The 23,799-nt window shown below is 41.2% G+C and overlaps 1 long non-coding RNA gene across 1 annotated transcript in view; it reads left to right on the forward strand.

The window, feature by feature from the left end:
* The window catches only part of LOC125385615, a 72,525-nt gene extending 52,074 nt beyond the window's left edge, over positions 1-20,451 (forward strand). Inside the window, exon 3 of the long non-coding RNA XR_007225085.1 lies at positions 19,452-20,451. This is a non-coding gene — a long non-coding RNA (uncharacterized LOC125385615). The remainder of the gene's footprint in view (positions 1-19,451) is intronic.
* The last annotated feature ends 3,348 nt before the right edge of the window (positions 20,452-23,799 follow it).

Raw genomic sequence — 23,799 nt, forward strand, 5'->3', positions numbered from 1 at the left:
TCCCCTTGCGTCTAGTATTAACTACATTTATACGCGTTGTCTCAAATTAACCCCTGACTCCCCATTCATTTTGCTCTCGCATCCCTCTATATTCGTATCTATCGAATGTCGAATGCTGCCAGTAATATTCACTGCATGCCTATTACCATTAGAATACCGAAACGAGATAGGTTTCGTTATTGCGTCAGACGAGTGGATTCCAGTCTCGTTCTGGCTGTCGGTGCCGTTCATCGCGTGTCATTCTCCTCGTCGCATCCCGAATCCTTCGTGCCTCCTGTTCCGTCGTTTCCTACACTGCTTTTCTTGTCATCGAAATTATTCCGTTACCATGGAATTCGAAATACAGATTAACCTTTAGAAACAGATGTATATTTGCTCGATAATACGAAAGAAAATTACGATTTGTTCGAAATTATCGATTCCTCTTAATTTGGAATATTGGAAAATTATCTGCTACAAATATTTGAAACTCGTATAAAAATTGCTCGACTCTTTTACCGCCACCGACTCATGCGACGCTTCAATTATATCCAACTACGATACAACGAGTAATACAATTTCATATATGAAGTAGTTCTATTCCAGTAACCGCGAATGTATTATATGTATGTATTATATGAGACGCGGGATAAGATGAATGAGTTAAGATTGCAAAACACATAGATATCGGATAAATGACGATATCGAATAAGATCGGATAAATGATGTTACACGGGGCGCATAAAACACGAACATTTCTTATACAAGTTGTAGAAATTCTTGGTCGTTTGCTTGTTCCGTGGTTCGACATCCACTGATCGTACGTGTCGAGCTCGTAACACGAAATACGCCGCGATCAAATTGCTCGACTCGAGTCGTCGATTCCCGAAGCGCATAAAAGTCAACTTAGACGAACAAAGTTGGAAGATGATGTTCGTTATGGGTACCGTCCGGTTAGGGGTGATTCGGACAAGGTTGAATGTAGCTGGTACGTATAATTCGATTAGACGTTAACCTTGCGAGGCACGGAAAAGAGGCGGACGATAGGATCGAACGAAGAAACTCCATGAACCTTCATTATGTTACCTCACCCTGGATGGCTCGTCCTCGGCATTAGCGTTAGCCTTAACGGTTTCCTCCGCTAAATTAAAGGAATTAAATGGACGTAAGATGACCGGAGGACAAACCTAGCCAGCGGATCTGATTATATCACGAGTTGCGATTCGTATCTGGTTCGGTTGACGAGTAACCACACCAAATTTTCATTTATCTCTGCAAATCGACCAACACAGCTCATTCGTGTTACTCGGTTAGAAAAGTATTAACGAATGTCTGAAATTCTCAGAGACAAATTGTTTTATATAATACCTACGCCATCGTTTAGGTATCACTTTCCTTCCTTTTTCTTTCTTTTTTCTTTTCATTTTCCTTTCCTTCTATTTCAAACAAAACTTCAACTACTCTACCAGCTTCTTCGGTAGCGTAGGAACTACTTATATATTTATTCGAAATAGTCTTCGCATTGTTCAATGGTTTGCCAAGTTGTCGATAACTTTGTACCTTCTCGACTCTCTCTCTCTCTCTCTCTCTCTCTTTTGTTCTAAACGCAATTTTTTGAGAAAGAAATCTCGAGCGTCCTTTGATGAGCAAAGCTAGGTTCAAAATTAACTACCTATGTACATATATCAAACTTTATCGTAAAAAGCGTTATGCCGGCAAATCACAAGCAGCAGGCGTGGTCGTAAACCTGGAGAAAGGGCGAAAACTCCATAAGCCCAGAGAATAATCCAATGCTCGGTTTAACGACTGCTAAGTTCCGTAATGGCTGTCGGTGGAAGTGGAAGTGCAGGAAGGACGCGGGGGCATCGGTGAAAAATGGAGACGCTGCGCTGGCCCGGGAAGAAACACTGGTCGGTTCGCATCATATATTGCCCGAATGGAAGAAAATCGTTTCTCGAAAGGAGGGCCAAAAACGTTCGTTCGATGTTGCAGGATGGCAATCGTGAAAAAAAAGGCGCACAGACACAGCGTCACCGGAGGCGTAAGATTTGTTGCCATAAAGAAGATTGCTTGGTGCTAATGAAGAAACATTACCACGACGATATTGCGACCTCTTTTACCGCGCCTGCTTGTATTTATGGATGAGAAGATAAACGGGATCGATCGGTCCGAACGTTACCGTTCGGAGGAACTTTGTTTCCAGTTTGATAAAAGTTTGGTTAAATGCCGGTGTTAGTTAACAATGCGAAATATCAAGTAGATCGTTTAAACGTATACCCTGCCAACTTCGTAAGAAAATACCAATTTGTACATTCTGATAATATTTATAGTTATACGCGATATGCACGACACATAGATCTCCAGAAATCCATAAAACTATCGTGATATTTATGACAGATAGTGTACATGGATCTCGTGCGTCGATAGCAGAGAGTCGATCGAGCGCATTCGAACAAAAAGCCTGTGGCCTCCACGTAGGAAAAAGTCGGCAATCATGAGGCACTAGCGATCAGTTCTCGTGATGGCATGGACGAAATCTATCTGCCCTTTCACTCGCAGCCGAAATCGATCGTCCGGGCCAGGAATCTGACAACGAGAGATACATTTGGTAACACACCGATGATTTGTGAAACTGTCCGGTCAGCAAGTATGCCAGAATGTGTATGGGGTTCGCGCAAGCGCAACCCCTTTTTCCGACCCCATGTATTGACGCGGTGGTCACCCTCAGTGACCAGCACCCCTCTGTTCCGTTCGACCGTCCACGGAGAAGGCTGTATGTCTTACGGAATGCCTATGATGCCTTCCTGCAGCCCTTCTAACTCCTCCACGACTATATAGTATGCGCACGCACACGCACGCGCGCGCGCGCGCGCGCACGCACACACACACACACACACACACTGCAATCCCTGTCCAACCCCCTCCAACATAGCCCGTCTTCTGCGATAGCCACACGCCGCGCCGGTGACAAGTGCGAGGCGGCCATCCAATAACCCGCACCGGCCACTACCCACCACCCGTCAACCCCCTACCTCCAACCTCCAACCTCCAACCTCACCGGCCAACTTATTGAGGACTCGGAGGAATTAGGAAACGGAGAGTGGCTTCCTTCTCTTCGCCTCTGTTCCTTCCCTTCCTTGTTTTCTTCTTCTTCTCCTTCCTATCCCGTTTCTATTATCTTTTTCTTTTCATCCATCATCTTGCCATCTCCGCTCTATGTTTCTTCTCCTCTCTTTTCTCTATCACCTCCTGTCTTCTACCAATCACCTCCGCTTTTTTCTATTTTCTATCCTCCACCTGCCTGTCCTCTTTCATTTTCTATCCATCTTTCCTCTCTGTTTCCTGTATCTCTGAATTTTCTCCTTTTCGCATCTCTATTCCCCTATGTCCTTCGTTTCTCCTTCCCGCTTCGTTCCTCTTTCGTTATCTTTCTCTATCCTTCTCCGCTTCTCTCCTGCTGTCTGGTCCACTCACCCTCACGCCTCTACCCCATCTTGGCTAGCTCTCTCCTACAGGGTTATGACCGGCGACCACGAAATACCCGGAATTTCGCGTGGCCGCTCTTCTGAAATTCGATCGGGTACACGAACGGTCTTTTTACACGGTAACGAAGGCTTGGCCGCGTGGAAAAAGGCCAGGACTCGTCCGACTGAAAGAGATCATACGGAATGCCGCTATTCCGATGGGACACCCTATGAGAATTTCCTGATTGATTGTTTAATCGTACTTTCCGGCAATCTTTCTCCTGTTCTTCTTTCTTTTTTCCTTTTTTTTCGTCTTTCTCTTCAACTATCTTGCTGCATTTTTCCTAAGGATGAATCTAGGAAACATACAACTGAGATTAATCGGCGGAAAGTTTAAGGGTAGAGGCTGAGTATCATATGATAGAGTAGCGCATGATCGACAATATTGTTAATATATAATTTCATTCAGAATAAAGTTGATATTGGTTTAAAAAAATGGTAAACTACATTATGGGGTTAAGAGAGAAGTCCTTTAGTTTGAAAGCAAAGAATCGAATGAATATTTACATGCCAATATCAGAATTTGAAATTCGACAAACGGTCACCAATGTTTCCGAAAACTTTGAACAAAGTTGACAGAACGATTCCCATTACGGTATCCTCACACGTAACTCATTTGTCAGCAATTCCTTCTTAATCTTTCTCCATTCGACCTTACAACCGCTCCTCTGCAAGTCTCGACCCGTAAACTTCGAAACTAATCTAATTTACGGTGAGCAAAAAGGCCGGTCAGCATTCACGATCAACCTTGCACCTTCGAGCGACTCGTTTGTCCCGAGATTCCGAACAGAAAACAAGCGTCCCACTGTTTCCTACGTGAGAACGAACCGCGCAAAACTTTCAAACTTTCGACACTGATTCCATGGGTAATTAATTCGTTTTCATGTCTGTAAATCTCCCGATTATTCCCCGTAGGAGAAGTATTTAGTTTATCGAAGATACGTTTTTCTAATTATTCGATATGGTTATTCATATATTCGATAAAATTATTATAGATTCTTGTAGGTACTTGTAGGGACGTTGCGCACATACATACAAGCGTATACATATAAGAAAATAGTAAGTAAACTTACCCAATTGTATTACGAAGAGTTTTATTTCCACTTCTTTTCTTTCTTCTTTTTTCTTTTATTTATAATATATAGATTTCGCAATATATATTTTTATAATTATAATGATTATACAGATACTAAGTTATCTATTTATATGCTCACTACTCCTTAAATAACAAATCTTAAATAACAAATATCGATTGCCTAGAAAAATGACAAAATAATGCTCCTTTCACAGATAGTAAACGATAGTTTGGTAAAGATCTCCGAAACCTGAACGCTAACCAAGTTAACTAAATTACGTACGAGCGGCAGAAAGATTCTCTCGCCGCTAAATCGTCGAATAAGCTAAGAATTTTCTACTTTAGATTCTCTATTTCGAATTTCTTGAAAATTCCACTTTCCTAGATTGTGTCATTGCTTTTGAAAACCGACGCTATAACATGTAAAGAGCCAGAAGAGCCGATCAACACCGGTCAAATTGGGAAGCGTAACGTTAATCCGATAGAATCGAGCAGACTGAAATATTTTGCGGTTAATTCTGAGGAACAAGCTGTCCCGTTGCAGCAACTGCAAAATGACAATAACATTTCCGCGATAATCGGTTTAACCGAGCGGCGTAACTGAACGCCGCGGCGTAATTAACAAAGGAAAAAGCAATAGCGGTGATCGTGCTTGTATGCACTCACACGAACACAGTCGTGCTTCAATCTGATCGCAACACAGAGAACCAGCCTGCAGTTCGAACGAAATACTCGTTACATTGTACCGACAAACGGCTGTTTTTAACCATTTCGTCACGATAACGGTTTTTCGATATTTCCGTCCGCGGAAGCTTTGAAGTGTATTTTACATTTAAACGTTTCTACCTTTCTTTATTATCCTTTTTTTCTCTTTTCTCCCTTTTTCTTCTTTTCTCTTTTTCTCTTTTTCTCTTTTTTTTCTTTCGACTCTATTCAATTTCGAGTTTTCGTTCCATTTCTCGAGGAGACCGTTTCGAACCAAGATTTTTTACAAATTGGAAGAAGCTTCAGATTAAGAACGAGAAGAAGGGGAAGACCTTTGATCGTTAGACAATATCTCTTGTCCATCACGTCTCCTTCGTTTCTTTCTTTTCTTCTTCTTCTTGTCTTGGATCATTTCGAAAGAAGTAGAATACCGTCGCGTGCTTTTCAGGGCATGTTAGTTTATTCGTGCCAACTGTTTCATAGACAATTAGACGAGTTTTCTGAGTTTATAGCATAGTGGCCTATGTACGTATAATTCTATGCAATTAGATAATTCTAAATTAACGTTAAAGATGCAAGTAGGATATTTTATCTTACAATGGCGTTATAAAGATTATGTCAGCGAATCGTCATACTTTTTTCGAATCATCAAAGGTTTCTGCTTGTCCAGTAATAAAGGTAATAACGATAATGTTGCTTTCACTTTTCAAACGAAACGAGCGCCTTTTTACCGCCATTCCGAGATATTTCTATTGTACTTCGCGTTTTAAACGATTATTCACAAGATGCGATTGACGAGATCGATTCTTGGTCGAGGAATTTGAAGAATGTTTTGGAATAGTTGTTTTCAGACCAGAAACAGGGAGACTGGGTTTTGAGGGTGTTCCGCGAGTTCGAACCCTTCGAGATGTTGATTTCTAAAACTTCAATATCGCAGATGATTACCGGTTACCATTCCACCTGATATCTATATCGGAATAATTAAACTTAATAATCCATTTTTTCCACGTCGTTTCCTATACGATAATTTGCCAAACGTAACGTAACGTAACGTAACGTAACGTAACGTAACGTAACGTAAATTGTTAGACACAATTATTAGGTACAAAACGAGGCATACAACAATTAAAGGCTAGTTATAAAGTAAATAGTTACCAGACTTTCCGATTATTCGTGCATGGAAAATTACTACAAACTGTATTAATACGTTCGTGCGTTAATAAACCTAGATATATGGAAACACAGGTATAAGAAAAAACACGATATAGCTTGTACTGTTTCAACCGGTCGATTATTATCTGAGAGTCTGGTGTCCCGCTACGTACGACGAGGCAAGTCTCACCGTGTGTAGGGTACTTAACGCCAGTCCAGCCGGGGGCGTTCAGTTCAGGCGGTCACTGTCTATGTATATGTATATATGTATAGCGCACACATAGGCTGGAACTCATACAGAGAGAAACGGCAGTGGGAGAAAGGACGGAGATGAGGCGCGTTTATATGGACACGCACACGCGCAAGCAAGTCCGGCGGTCGGTCCAGTGGCCTGTGCTGCGGCCGGCAACTGCGGGGGTGGCGATCGGGGCTTCACCCCGTAGAGGGTGGCGAGGCGTTGATCAATACGTGAAGATAGAATCCGATGCTACCCATCCAGCCCCGCCATCCCCCTTCGAGCCTCAACCGCTGCCCGGTCCGGCTGAGGGTATCGCGGCTCAATCGACTGATTTGTCACCCACGCATCATTTTCTTCGACGCTGCGGGGACGAACCGGCGCGACGCGACCTTCCCAAATCGCAGACCTTATGGCATTCGCTTCGTTAGGGTTTCCTTATTAAGACTCGATGGGGTGCGCCGATGAGAAACCGAAGGCATTTTCGATTCGAGTCGTTCGATTCAACCGAACCGCATTTGTAGACCATGTTGTAGATCGTCGACTGTAGACTATGTAGACCAACGTACATCGTCTCTACACGCGTATTGATGCCAAACCGGCTTGATGCGACAGTTGAGAAAATGAATACAGATGGTTTATAAAAGAAAATCTTCAATTTCTACTCGAGTATAGATACATTGGTGACGATAAAATACACACCGTCTTACAACACGTGTACAATACGCACAGTATCGAGTGAATTTCATTCGTATCCGTAGTTAAGACGACGATATTTCTATGTACACTTTTCATATATGATCAAATAACTCGATTTAAAATTACAAAGTAAAAATTAAAGATATGTTTGATTTATAAAGGCAACGGTCATCTTTATCTATGCATTGCAGTTAACTCGAAGATACGTCTTTTCGTTGTTGTATCATACTAATCCAACGGTACTGGAAAGTTCTGCTTCTCACTGACCAAAACATGATTCATCTTTTCGTATCTTATTCCCAACGTACGGTGAAACGTCCAACTTTCCTGCATCGTGATTGTGATAGTTGTCAACTATTTCGAAGTCTTTATCGATCAGTTTGACCGACCGAAGCTCCAAGGGAAGGTAGGCTCGCCACCGATATCACAGGCAACCCAGTACCGTGGAAAATAGCCTCAGCTAACTTCTTTTTCAGCAATTCGTAGAGGATGGGAACGATGTCGCTAATGGGATATGAAAGCTGGGGAAAACAACGGACTCCGCGACACGGAGGATTAGCGCGATAGAGGGCCGGTTGTCCAGTATTTTCGCCAGGCAGACAGAGGGAAACGCCGAGCCGGTTAACAGGACTCTCGTCGTGAAAGGAAAGTTAAATCCCTTTACAGTTTATACGACAGGCGCGGCTGTTTCCAACTTAGCTGTTTTAGGGCCATAAAGCTTGCCCGGGCATGCAGAGGAGGACGCATTTATAACTAACGTAACGCGAGGCCGTTTAGCTAAATAATTAAAAGATACGAGCGAGCATGTCCTGAATACCGGCTCTTTCAAAGTCCGACGAGTCTCTTTTGTTTTAAAGCCTCATTTCCGATCGCCAATGTTAGTCGGATTCCAATAAGTTGACTGCAAGCTTATTATGTTCGTGTAAGTCGAGCTAGTTGATTTGAAGTCGTTCAAGTTCCACTAATCCGAATCACATTAACGCTTTAACAGTCAATTATATTAAGCCCAGTTCAGATTAGTCCAGTTACTCGACTTTACGTTTGTATTCATACGAATTCAGCTAGTTGTCTTGAAAACACTCGAGTTCCAGCAAACTGGCTTACATCGAAATCAAACATCGTTCGCATCGAGCTTGATTTTCCATTGATCTTTAAAAAAGGAAAAAAAAATCGTAGTGAATTACTGTGTAAATTGCATTTTATGTTTAATTTATTGTTATTTCATTACTGATATCTAAAGATATCTATCTATGCTGTTAGTAAACTCAGTTACTCATTTTATACATTTAAATAGAGAGACATCAATCAATAAGATTTAAATAGATATATGATAAAGTTGTACCAAAAATTCGAATATTCGTATATTAAAATTTATACGATCGAAAACTGATACTTCATTCGTATCGACAAATGGCTAAATATGTATATACGACAAAGTCTGAAGATAAGATCAGCATGAATGCAATAAAATAAGGTCGTATTGAGTAAAGTATGTCAAAAAGAATCTCAAAGAAGAAGACCAAATTTCACAAAGTTTATCGTTTTAATTGTCCGCGTATCTAAAATTTAAACGGAAAAAAGTATTGGTGCGTGACTATGCGTGGTGTTGGCCGACCACACTCGTTCCATCCTCTTCGAAGCTCGTTGCGAGTTCGTTCAGGCATTTTGTTGCGTCCAGCTAGTGGAAAAGAGAGCCAACTGAAGTCGTAGTCCTTAGTCGTGCCCAGGCAATTGATTCCTTAACGAGTTTGCTCCCGTGACGGCCATAAGCGATCGACCGAAAGCCGCATCAATTTTGATGTTTCTTTTTGCTACTCGCTTGTGTTGTCTCTAGAGGCTCTTTGCCTTCGAATATGCGTGCTTCTTGATTTCGAGAATCATGGAACCCATTGCACCAAATTTCCTTAATTCGACTCTCCTTAATTTCGTTCAAATTCCATTCATTTTTCCCTTAATCTAACAATGTTCGATTAGCAAGTCGAGTACGAGTACGAATGTATAGCTTTGTCGAATACAAGTTCAGGAACGAAATCTAAATAGAAGTTGTGATTAGAGCATTATAAACATTGTATTTCTTCTTTTCCTTTGTTCGCAAAAATTGCAAATTCAAAAAAATTGCATATGTGATATATCATATGCAATCGGTGTCAATCATAGACCGTATTTTAAGACCATATCGGATCGTGCTTACAGTTTTAAATCACTAGTTAAACCTTAGGTACAATTAGGTTAATAATGTATAACGTCTATAATTACGTTGGTAATTATAGACGTATATATAATATATATAATATATATATAAACTAGGAACAAACTTGAGATCCAAACATTTGCAAATTCGCTAATTCCACCCTCAAAGATTAACAGGTTTGAAAAATTAAACCAATAGGTACAAAAAAAAAAAAAAAAAAAAAAGAAAAAAGAAAAAGAAGAAAATAATAACCTCGTCCATATAGTCGCATCAATGTCGTTGCAAGACACACGCGTATCTCTATAGATAGCAATGGTTTAAACGTCGAATAACATCGCCCTGTTCGATCAATCCACGACACGCGATACAAGCTTCTCGCTGACGATGTATCACCTACGCTTATACATAGATACACTTGGACCACAAAACCGTTGCACAGTTCGCGGACGGCGGCCGGGGGGAGGGGGTGGTACTGGACGGGGAAGTAGGAGGACGAGGAGGAAGACTTCTTCAAAGAGGCTTTGTGCGGAAAGTTGATGGACGAATCGTGAGGATAGATAGCTGAAAGGATGTTGCATGGATAGTGTGGGACTAGGCCGTTGATGAGACAGCTCGAGGCTGCATGAGAAGAGAAGCGTAACGTTAGCTTTATGTTAATCCAGGCCGGCAGCACTGCGGCTGACAACGATGCTGTCGCTGTTAATATCGCCGGCTGACGTAGCAGTAACTAGTTGCTGGTATACCTGGCTCGCAAACCTCGTTGCACCAGGCTTCGGTTCGAGCGTATACGTGAAACGTAGTAGCTCTCTCTATGCAGCATAGAGAGCGGAACGGTGCTGTACAGGGGGTATGGTGGTGTAGCAGTGGTGAGGGGTGGCGACAGGGGTGGCAATCAATATGGGCCTCAACGCAAACACGGCGCCGCTGTTGTACTAACATCAAATAGGCGGATAGCGACCGGTCGCCTGCCTCGTGTGCATTGTCTGCTCTACTGCTCTGTATAAACCGGCCGGCGTTTTTCAGACACGAGTACCGCTGATCGCCTCGGTTCGCCTCGTTCCAAGATGGAAGACGGATTTTCGAAACGCAAACCGCTACGTATCTTCAATTTCGCTTTATTATTCGCGACCAGTACTGGCAGGAACAGATACATATATTATCGACAGGTTTGATTAGTAAGCGCAAATTGTTTTTAATAATCGGCGAGTACTTGGAAAGAAAAGGGAAATGAGTATTTTGAATATATTGAGTATATATTTTGAGTATATATATATATATATATATATATATATATATATATATACTCGGTGCCTTATAATTATATAACTTTAAATCTAAATCGATTCCAATACGATAATATCGGTTTGTAGGGTTTCTAACGATATACTTACTAAAAATATCTCCTCCATGTATTTGCTAAGTATGTACATGTTCTATCTATATTCGCTTTAGTCTATTCTATTCTATACGAACTAGCGCCTGTGAGTATTGAAAAATGTCTTGGATATCAAAGTCCACTTGGATATGAAAATATTTTACGGAAACTATATTGCTGCTGTTTACTGTAAATGAATCATTAGCCGGACATTGGCGAATTGCGTGTTTCCACTTCTTCAACGACATCGAAAAACCAGGAAAAATCGTATTTTGTTCCTGCGAGAGTGCTCTCGAAAACCCCGAAAGCGTCCGAAAGAAGAAAGAAAAAAAAAAGAGAGAAAAGAGAAGAAAGAAGAGGACTGAAGTGTTGGAACACAAGTCCACGTAATTCGACTGTTTTGCGTATCCGTTGACCGAGAGCACACAAAGTGGAGTGCGCTCGCTCGTTTGGAAGGGTGGCAGGGTGGAATCAAGTCGAGTACCGTGCTGGAACCAGCCTCGACTGTTTACGTTGGGGAAATCTTACTGAAGAATGGCACGGAGAACTGGCTGGGCAAGAAAACCAGCTCGCATCTCATAACAGGGCCGTTTCCTTCGCTTTTTCTTCTCTTCCGTTCCAGGGTTAGAAACGACGAACAACCGAGGGTCGAGGAGGGTAGTAATTATGCTACCGCTGTGTCCCCGGATAATATAAAGTGTTCCCCTCGAACCGTGTCTTCTTTGTAATCTTGCATAATTTATTTCCCGCTATTGTTCCCTCTCCATCTTGAATTTTTCTCTTCCTTCGGGGGAGCGAAGCTTAATTCGTCAAAGAAAATTCTACAGGCAGGAATTCGCCGTCCTATGCTGCTGGTTTTAGACATTAGACGTACTACCGGCTCTCTCGCTTTCGTTTCGCGAAACCATGTTTTTGTTTTGCGTCGCTCCTTCAGGACAATTGGAATTACCGCTTCTGATTAGAAATTGTCCTGGAATTTTCATGAACTCTTCGCCCTTTCAACAGCCATTCTCTTGTGATCTCCATTCTATCTATCTAATTTATAAAATAAATTAAAAAGTTTGATAAATTTATTTCCATAATTTGCGTGAATTTCAAGAGAGACACGATCTAGGCTAATATCTCCTAAGAATAAATACCAGACTGACAAGCGATTTTATTAATTGAAATCAAATTAATTTATATCAAATAAAAAATATTAAATATATTAAATAAAAAATGGGTCTTAAAATACAAAGATTAAAGCGTATTAATTCTTAACGGTTTATCAATCATCAATCATCGTCTTATCAATCTTCGATAACCTTAAATAACCTTATATACTTTTTCATGTTGTCGGGATAAAGTAAACGATTATATCAAGTTATCGTCATAATATCTTCTTAGTATAACTATTATATATAATCCGACTTTGCATACTACGCCCCATCCGCAAGCTTCCGTCAGTTTGAATATTGAAGTGCCATCTTTGAATATTGAAGATGGATGGGTCCTTGAACATTGGAGGCACGATCCTCATCTATTATAAAATCCTCGAGTTCTCTGGAAGACGAGAAAGACACTCTCGGCAGACAACCTACAGATTAAAATCCTTGTTCCTTTCAGCAAATCTTCGTGTCGAATTTAAATATTTATTTCACGAGCTGAAGATGAAAAAATATATATGACAGAAAATTTTCTTCTCAACTTCAAAGAAGCGTCAATTGCCATACGAAATTTTACAATTGGGAAATATTACTTTTTGGGAATTATTATTACATTGTAGAAATGAATACACACATATATACACATATAATGCAATTGAAAGTCGCAAGAATTTTATATAATACAGAGAGATAGAAACAGACAGAGACAGAGACAGAGACAAGGACAGGCAGACAGACAGACAGAGACAGAGATTTAAGAACGATGAGAAATTAAGACAGAATGTTATTACGAGAGATGAGAGATAAAATAATTACAATTAAAATTAAACTTTACAAAGAGATATAATACGTGTACCTCTAATAGGTATATGAAAACGTATTCCACCGCGTGAAGATATGAAAGGAAGTTGGCACGAATGAAGACGGCCTCCTTGGACCACGGGGGTGTAAAGGGTTGATGGAAACGCAAGATGTTAATGAGACTGGAGGGTTGGCATTCCTAGCGGCCTCCAAGACTTCCAAAGATTTCTCCTTGGTGACGTCAAGATTTTGCTCTTCCTCTATTCTTCGTTCAATTATGACGCGTTTATCTTCAGGCGTTTTATTAAATTTTAATACTGCTTTACGGAATATCGATCATTGCAAACACGCAAACACCCAACATTTCTCACTCGAAGCATTGCCTTAGAGATTTAACGAAACGAATAAATTACTTGTATTACTACCGTGATATTACCATCGTATGATATATTTCTTTAATACAATATCCTACGATACAATAATTAACAAAAACAAATATAATACTATTGTAGTGATGCTGTCACGTGACAATACTATTATCTATACGGACATATACCTTACTAATAAATACTTGTAGAACATTACAATATTCGTGTCGTTAGATAATGATACATATTTTTACATTACGTTTCTATTTAAACTGGTCATTTGATTAAGGTGTTAGAGTAAACAATTTCAATGGACCCATCATCATAATGCAGAGCTTCATTTTTCCCCCTTTCTCTCACGAGCAATGGCGGTTGCGGCCAACCCTGCTGCTCTTAAATTATTGTCTCTCGGGGTGGAGCGTACCGCGAGGGCGTATCATCGGCGAGATATGATGATATTTCAGAGCTAAGGGTTGGTTCCATCTGATGGACTAACGGACCAATAACGTTTCACCGTTGGTCCATTCATACTCGATTTCGTAACCACATTGCGCTACTCATATATTAAACAACAATTAAACAACGATGCGTAATATAGAAGAACCAGTCTTATTTCGACATTTTTTCATAACATAATATTTAAACGTAAGGACGAAAAATTTCATTAATTACAGTTAAGTAAAGTAAAATGTAAATTAGGTGTTAGGTGGGATATAAAAAACATGCAAACAAAAACGTTATATAAGGGTTAATAATTTTCTACCTTCAACATTTCTCTTTTTCGTGTCAATATCTTATACAATCTACTTCTTCTAGTTGTGTCGCTCCGCTGATGAGCGATTACTACCTTTCTTCTGAAAATCTCCGCTTCTTCCGCCATTTACCACTCTTACACCTATTCATCTTTAAAAAGTAAAATGTAAAATGTAAAATATAATAGATATCAGCACTCGATAAATTCTTTCCTTTGCGTCAAAGGAAAAAAAAAAAGAAAAAAAAAAAAAAAAAAAAAAAAAAAAAAGAAAAAAAGAAAAAAAAGAAAAGAAGAAAAAAAAAAGAAACACCAACAACACTGACAAGCTTATTTAAGCTCGTGGAAGAAGACAGGCGGAAGGAACGAAAGTCGCACGATGGTTCGTTAGTTGTCCACGAACGTAAACCATCGCAGAAAACGGGATCGTCTGGACTTATAATTTTCCAAGAGTTCAGCAAGATTGCAAACGTCAGGTACAGCGAAACGTCTAGAAGATCCAGAGAAGGGGTGAGTTGCGGTGAAAACGTGAGGCTGCAGGGGCTCGGTTAGGGAGGATACAGGGCTGCTGTCACAAGCACACCAGCTGTTACTTCTGCTCCGGTAAATTCTGCGCTCAACGAATGATCTTCGCCATCTGCGATCGGTTTCTAATGCCTCGACGAATCGCTGTATCGTCTTTCTTCGTCTATCTTATTTCGTTATCGCTAGAACAACTGTCTCATTTAACGTGAGAACGCGATGAATTTTGGGTTCTTAACGCCAGAAATCTAACTGCTTTCGAGACTCGAAGAAGCACAATTACTTGAACTATCAAGTTAATTATGAAGTTAGGTGCAGGCACAAGAAAGGACGAAGCTTTTTATACCTAGTTGAAGAATGTTTATTTAAATATGAACTAGAAATACAAAGTCTGAAAACTTTTATTCTTGAGTCACGATGAAACATTTACGTTACGTTAGACAAATTTCTTAAAACAATTTCGTCGATCCTGAAACTCTGTAGCCTCAAACATGTCGGATAACGAATACTCTTCTATCTGCCTAATAGAAATATCACCGTGATTAATTCGAACAATGGTAGGTAACGATAAGTTGTGCGAATAAATTCGTAATCTGAAATGATTATGTGGTTTAATCGGCTACGAGGTACAAAATGATTCGTCATTTAAAAACCTTGACCTTTAAAGGATTAACACCTCTTTCAAGAACGATTACAAATTTGTACCACTTGCGCACCACTTTCCATCATCGGGCATATTCGCTTCAAAAGCTTGTTCATTAAAATTTCAGTTTACCACATTATATCTTCGATAAACATATATTCACTAGTGAAGATTCTTTTTCTTAAAATAATCGTAAATTTCAATGCATCCTCCGTGCAAGAATATTTTCATTCGCAAAGGTTGTACGTTCGCCAAAATATCCTAACAGTAAGATGTAAATATAATAAGCTATCAAATTTAAGCCGACATCGTTTTTCACCTCGAAAAGCACACTTTGGCTGGAGTCGACAAAGAAACCGGCCTTTAATGGGAGGAAATTACGCAGCAACCCCCGCGGAGTATCGGCCGTTTAAAAAGGGAAGCGCGGTTTACGCGAATCCCACCGCGCGCCACGTTGGCGTATCAATTTATACGCAGCATCGGGAAATCGAGCGAAGGAGCGACCCTAAAGCGCGCACATGCCTGGAAACAGGCCTGAGAGGGGTTGGAACTCCAGGCTCTAGGCTTTGTTTTATACTTACACCGATTCAGGATCGTGATGCATTCAAACGAGCAACCTTCCCCCGTATAACGGAAAACTGCCGAGAGGCATGAAGGGGAAAATGGCCATAGTGGAAATCAAACTGCGATTCCCATTTTTATTTTCATTCGGATTTTCATCCACGCCGGCTGTTCTCCAGCAGAATCGAGCGTGTTATGGAAGAGAAAGTGAACGGAGGACGAATGGCGGGGCAAATTGTAGCGATTATATTTGCCACGCTGTTTCGTACGATTCCGCAATTTCACAGAAGAAGAACGAAAATGGCGAAATGAGTAATTTTTTGCTCATAAATGTATAAATAAATGTTACAAGGAGCATCAAGTACACATACTTTGAATATTTTGTATTTATTTCTCGTTTTTACACATTCTTACACATTACTTCCATTCTACGCGTTTTCGCACTCTTCAATTTCCCCTATAAGTAAACGCCTAGACATCTATAATCGTACGTTCTCAAAATCTCCGTTTATCTATACACTCTGTGCGATATACACGAATAAAAATACTCTCATAAATTCCAAGATCCGAGTGATCAGAAAATTACGAGTCTCGAAAATCAGGAATAGAATCATGAGCCATAAGTTTCTGGTGGAGGAGGTGGGATGGTTTCCAAGCGAATAAGCCGAAGAGTAAAACACACCCGGCTGCGCCCCCTCCCCCTCCCCCTCCCCTCTGTGAGAATAACGGCACGGCAGTATCGTTCGGCAAATATTTCGATAAATCAGCGCGGCGGAAGGCGGCGCGGCGGTAAGGTATACAACGCACACCTTAATGTCGCATAAATCTCCCACTGGAAAATTACACCGATGTGAGACAGAGGCAGAGAAGGGAAACAGACGGGAACGGAGGCGAGAAGGAGAGAAACGTAAGCTGTTCGGGCCGATGGAGGAGGAGAAAGAAAGAGTCAGAGAGGTCTTTGGGACTGGGAGGTGGGTTTGAGGTGGTTGAAGGGTAGCGAAAGGGGGGGGGTGAGTTGGCGGGGTGGAAGAACCAAGAGCAAGCGAAGGCGCAGCTTCGAGATCTAGAGGGGTGTAAAGCGTACGTTTCCCCTCCTCCTTCGCCAGGAATCCACCAGCAGCAGCAGCAGCAGCAGCAGCACACCACCAGCAGCAGCAGCAGCAGCAGCACACCAGCAGCGACAAGGAGAGTGTTTCCTCTTTCTCCAGCGCCATTGCAACCCCAAAGCCAGGGGCAGCAACAGCAGCAGCCGCGGCGACGCAGCAGCTTTCCCCACTTCAGAAGAAAAGCACTTTCATAAATCTGCCAGCAGATATATGTGCGCACAATTTCCGAGATCCGGCCATTAAAGAGCCGCTTCTCCGCTCTACCCCTGCCTCGACCACCCGTCCACCACCCGTCCACCACCCAACCACCCTCATCGCTGTGAAACAACCCCTACCAGACTACGAGCCGGCGTAGATCAGATCCGGATACCATTTATTTCGCCATCATATTCCAGCAATTGATGTTGTAAATACATATACCCACTCTTAATTAGATTATGGATGTTTATTCATACGTAGGACACGCAGATTTCTAGTTCATAAGATTGTATCAGCGCTTATATCAGGCGTGGTATGCAAAAATATTGGATCGATCGGAAGGTTCTCTCGTCATATTTTATCAACGAACTTTATTCGAGAATCGAGAATTACTACATATTTCCAGACACATAAAACAGCAAACGATAAAAAAATGCGGCGTTCGAATTTTTGTTTTATGTACAGGTATTATCAATTTTTGCTGTTTAATTCGTGATACGGCAAACATTACATTTTAAAGTAGCTGCACAAGCGTGGAACCCGAACGGCCATTAAACAACAAATTGTGTGAAATTTAAATTCAATTTGATGATATTTAACTACTTAATCGTGATTTATCGTTATAGTTGTGCGAAAGTCGCACGAATAAATTTTGTACACTGCACACGATATAAATTAGGCATTCTAATAATCAGTAGGTTTCAATCGAATTTTTCTTGCATTATTTTGTCGATCGGATTGACTGAAGCGAAGGGTTTTTGCAGAGAGAATACAAACCGCGTTGTAATTTATTTATCAAGCTTGAAATAATTGGAACGTTTTATTCGATTGAGAATAAAAACAACAAATTTCCAACCTTATATAGAATCGATAATCCTTACATTGATCGATTAACGAATCAGCTAAAAAAATCATTATTTTTATCGAGTTTGCCAAAGTTTTGCCAACTTCACTTTCACATTCCGAAGCTGATATGTGCGCCTTTAATCTTATTCTATCTCATATAATAACAGATTATTTGGTTTCTCTGATTCTCTGGCGATCGTTTTAACATTGCCGCTGTTGCTAAATTTTTTCGTCACTTGCATTGTTAAACTATTATTTTGACAAATAAGAAGACTATTGACGCTTCAACGGATTTTAACACATACAATTGAAATGAAACATCACGCCTCTCGTATTTACCACAAACATGTGATAGCATTTAGATTTTAACGATAGGAAAATACGCTTATGTGAGAAACCAATCAAAGAACACGAAAGACTCAACGCTCGCCTATAATAAAAGTATGCTTCATCCTCAATTCCCATAAACAATTGTGAAACACTGAATTCGCCATGTTTAATCTAGGTAAATTCAGGCAAACCGTGAATATGGACAAGATTGGAGAGTCTGTTTCTCCGATCTGGCAAAGTTATATCTTGATCTCGCCCTTGCTTCCGGTAGTTCAAGCAGCCAGCCAGCTCGAGAGGCTATGAAGAATAAACGGCTAAGCAATGCTGGGACCCCAACTCCGACTCTCACCTCGACGAAAACTCAACGCGTTTAGATAAGGCGGCCTGAAACGGCTCGCACACCCTGTTACCCTCTCTAGCGAGCGCCACGTGGAGTTTGCCCTATGCTCAGCAATCCGCGAGTACGAGAGAAAAGAGAAAGAGAGAGGAGAAGATGGCTGGCCCGCGGACCGAGGAACACGCTGTAAACAGTTTACTTGTAAACCGGAGAGTTACCTATGTATTTTCAGATAGGGGTGAGTTATGCTCGCCAGCGGCCCCGGTGAACGCGGGCCGTTTTTAAAGATTTATCCCGCCCGTTGTCGTGGAGGACCTGCTTGATAAATAAGCGAGATACGACGAGTTCGGAGGGAGTTTCAGGCGACTCACGGCTCTCTCCTCGCCTCGATGGGGATTCTTTTGATTCTTCCGAGTCCTCCCCTTTTCTGGTCTGAACCGGACATTTTGTTAACGCGTTTCGTCCTTGATAAGTTGCAACTTCTATCAACTTGGAACGCAAATTAATAATTAATCGGTGATTCATTTATCGCGATACCGATCATGAGTAGGATAAATGAAAGAAGCCACCGTAATTATTGCCTGTAATTAGTTCATCTCTTATACCTGTCATACTTAATTATCCGATATTTTTTATATTTGTGCAATATGTTATCGCAATACTCGTACAGATGTCTTGTCTTAGGGAACGTCACTAACGTCGTTAAATGCCTATTGCCGTTAAATACCTATCCATGATAAATAAACAATATGATAAATCACATTTACGAGACTTGAAAGATCCTCGGTAAAACCACTTCCAATCGTCAACAATGTTCTCATGAAAAAAGAAAATTTCTAAGCTTCGTTCAGTTAATTTCCTTTTCTAGCCAAACTCCCAGAATAACCAGAATGGAATTGTTGTTGCAGGTTGTTACGACCAGGATCAGGCGAAGCGCGTATATCGTTCAACCTTTGAGCGACCAAGTGAAGGGTGGTTGCAGAGGTAAGGGGTGAGTTTCTCCCTACGAGAGGGGCAGACAGATGACCGACTTAACTGCGGCATATTATACGAATTAATTACCCCCCGGCTGAATGGCACGGACATATTATTTATCTGTGCAAGTTCCACCCCATCTTCGTGAAACATCCCCGGGTAGTTGAGCTACCCTCATCGCCGGACGAGCCGGCATCGTTTGTCTATCTTTCTATATCCACGCTCGAGTAACTCACAATTCCACCTTCAAACCGGGACAAAGGGCAGGCCAAGTTTGCTCGAAGCTTCCCGTCCTTGTAGATAAGGGGAAGTTCTTTCTGGGGATTTTAATCGGCCGGATTTTTGCTTCAAGATTTCACTGGCTGAGGCGCCGAATGTGATCAGTCTACGCGCACGCCTTTGTTTCCTTATTTCTCCTTTTCCACCTTTCCTTTTATTTTACATAATTTTTCTTCTTTTAGTAATTTCCTAAATCAAGCTCCTATATATACATACGCGCGCGTCTGTCTGTGTGGAGAAAGTGTAAGGAAGAAAAACGAGAAAAGCTTTCAAAATATGCCTAATATTGACGACAATTGGGTCGCTTCAACGTACTCATTAATTTCAACACGACCAAGAGATTAAGATGAATTTTTATAGAAATAATTCCAGAAAAGTATTAAAAATAAGCACACACTTGTGTGTTGTCTTAGCATACAAGATATGACAATTTTTATCATATATTTATTATTTAGGACAATATATTTGCAAGTGTATTGTTAAACTTCAACGCTTATACGTCAACTCGTCCATTTGAATATCTTCAAAGATACAACATCAATAATACCTGAGATATTCATAAATATTTATTAACATCAAGAAGAAGGACTAAGTAGCGAGAAATAAAATGAATTTGTTGAAATGTTCGAGTTACTTTCTGTATCCACTTTCCAAGCGAACGCTTTTCAACTTAACAAAACATCCAATACAAACATCGTCACCGCGAAAAAATCCGGAGAGAAGCAGGAAAGAACGAGGGGGGAAAAGCGAAGAGTGATAGAAAATAAGCGGACGAGGCACCGAGTAAGAGGGAAAAATCGATATGGAGTGGCCATCAGCTCCCAGCAACAATCAAATTCGACGAAGAAGGAGAAAGTTTAGGGTACAGCAACGGGTCTCGTTCCTGCCAAGCTTCGCGCGAAACGAAATAAAAAGGGAGAGAAGCGCTACAAAGGGGATATTGCCCTTTTACGTATAAGCGCACCGAGAGATCGTTAATTCTCGCCGGTGATTACGATCTAAATGAAAGGAACGCGTCCTGAATAACTACCAACGTGTTTCCGTACTTCTTTAACAATTTATTTTCAAAGGAAATAATATTTTCAACAATATTTTCAAAAATAATGCAAACTAATCAAATTATTTATTATACACACACACACACACACATATTATAATTATATTATATATTATATATTATATATTATATATTATATATATATATATATATATATATATACACATACACACTTTATTGTACCTATTTAGAGTAATAATTTCAATGAAATTATCAAAATCCTCAATGCCGGCAATTTTTTTGATCTTTTATTCCACCATTTTATTAATCAAAAATTACTTGCACTTTAAGGAGAATGTTCGAAAGACGAATAAGAATATTAATAAGTGGTATATTAAGTAGAGAGGTATCTAAATAGCTCGATATTTATATATTTCCTACATTTAAATAATTTAAAAAGATGATCTTTAACCAGTGAGAAAAGATTAGGAGTGAAAATTTCGTCGGACAGTTTCTTGAGAAGGCCGCCGATGCCGCCGCCGCCGACGCCGCCGCCTCCCCCTCGTGCCATTCCTGCTACCAAAAGGACAGAACGTCGGTGGACAGTCGTGGAACGGTATCGAAAACTGGCCCAAGCCGTCGAGTCGCGTCGAGTCCATTTGCCACAGCAAAGCACGATTTCACCCCCTCGTCTCGAGTCTCACCTGTTCCCAAGCGAAGGATGGGGGTGGTGGCAAGCGAAGGAAGCAAGGCAAGAAGGGTGGAGAAGGCGAAATACATCAGGATTGCATCCCCACTCGGGACCATTTCCCCTTCTCGTGGTCGCAGCAAGGGGTAGGAAACCGGACGAGGGGGTGACTCGGTTGTGGCTGCGTTGAACGGGGTGTCGGCAGCCCCGCCCGTCATATTCCGCGAGGGCCAATCCCGCGTGTGCTTTTTATTAGATCCATAAATCCATCATATCGCGTTCACCCCCCGCGACTCAGCCATTGGCCAGGCTTATGACTTAGCCAACACTGAAAACGCGAACCGAGTTTTATGGCGATGGCGCATTGCGGACGTTCCCTCAGCCCGCCTCGTTATTAATATTGAATTTTTACCCGCGAACGAGACAAGAAGGCTGCAGGGTTAGCATCCAGGCGCACGCGCGCACTCGCCTCATCGTATCCTTCTGTCCACTGGTTTCCTAACAACCTCTCGAGACAAGCAGCCCGTCGCAACGAAACGCTTTCCGAACCGATCATCGCCCGCGTGTCCAAGCTTTGTCCGTCTGCATTCCGTACGCTACAGTACACGCTGCTGTACAGACGAGACAGACGAAACAGTCGGACCGTACAGAATCTTGCTACTCGTGAAAAATGCAGGCCGTCATGTCGGGGCGAGATGATCGCGGTGTAGTTTCTTCAAGAGGCTTGGGAGGAGGGCGGGGGGGTTGGACGAATAGGAGGAAATGAAAGGGGGATGGCATGGCAGTGCGGCTAGAAGACCAGGGGACTCCTTGACGGACGCGGGGATCAATAACCTCCGATAGCATACTCGGAAAGCTATATACGGGGCCATTTCCAGCGGCAATAAAACGCCATAGCTACGTGTATTGCGATTCTCTTGCCTGCCTCCTATTGGCCGTAAAACACTGGCCGGCTGAAAGGTTGAATTTTATCGTAGGGGGGAAGAAATATCGATGGGAAAAGGAGAACGCCACCAACCCCCTCCATCTCGTCGTTCGGTCCCGGTCTAGAATACATGCATCCGGGGGTGTCTTTGGCCGGGCTTGAATTGTTGCAGGGGTGCGTTCCACGTTCCCTGAACAGAGCATTTGATAGGACAGGGGTAAAGAGTGGAAACGAGAGGGTCGTGTGTATGGTTTTCGGTTTCGCGCCGAAAATATTCGCGACTCTAGCAAGAGCTTCGAATCGACGTCTATCGTTTGAAACTATTCTGCAGGATATTTATTCGGACAACACGTAGTTGAAATGTCGACAGAATTTTAGTGCGGGTTTTAATCTTAAACATTGAATTCCTAAACAAACTATATATATGAATATACTTTTTCATATGTACTTTATAACGTAATTTTACAGATAATTCAGTCCTTTTAAAGACCTGCTGAACTTGTATCGCTTACCGTCAGTAAAATATGTGACTCCGTCTAATTGTGTAAGAACAAAATGTCGGGACGTCACATAGCAAATAAGCTAGTACCTGTACACACTACGTAGTACGTACTATCTACAAAGTCACGTAACACCTACTTTCAGAAACTCAAACGATATCGATAAAAACTATTTTTAACGTGAATTCCCCAGGAAGAGGGAGGCTGTAACGCTTTATACCTTGTACGGCACATATTCTGTATCGGAGTTGATTGGACAAGCGTGGCGTCGCGCGTCGTCAAATTGCAACGAGCAATAAATAATTTCTTAGAAAGCAACAATGAACGATAAATTGTAATAATTCTCCACCTGTATTTGCCAGTAATCGGAAGAATGATTCAACAAGTAATCCAACAGAACCATTGAAAATATCTCGCAAAAGCATACCATTCTGATATGATAAATGTTGCGCGTATCAAATAATAGATAATTAGTATAAGCATTCTTAGTTAAACTACGATATGCGAATTATAATAATTTGTTGAGAAAACAAAACTAGAAAACAAATAGTGCAACAGTTCTTCTGGGGAAACATTTTATTTAACTACGTGGTGGAATCGCGTGACAGGGTTGTAACATAAGATCGATTCAAATACCTAAACATCAGGGGCTGTTAACTTTAAGTCGAAGGGTAGTAGATGGGGAAGCAAATCCATAGATACTGGCTAGCGTTACTTTTTTTAATTCCTACGTTGTGCATTTTGTTTTTCTGTTTCGATGTTTTCAAATCTATCAAAACGTTATTAGGTATTTTTCAAAATCTGAGTCATAAATCTTTTTACGAAGACTTATTTTCTTATCATCCCGATCATTACTTATCATTCCCTCCCCCCCCCTCCCTTCCCTTTCTTA

Source organism: Bombus terrestris, chromosome 9 (genome assembly GCF_910591885.1).
Source record: "Bombus terrestris chromosome 9, iyBomTerr1.2, whole genome shotgun sequence".
In the NCBI taxonomy this organism is placed as follows: domain Eukaryota; kingdom Metazoa; phylum Arthropoda; class Insecta; order Hymenoptera; family Apidae; genus Bombus; species Bombus terrestris.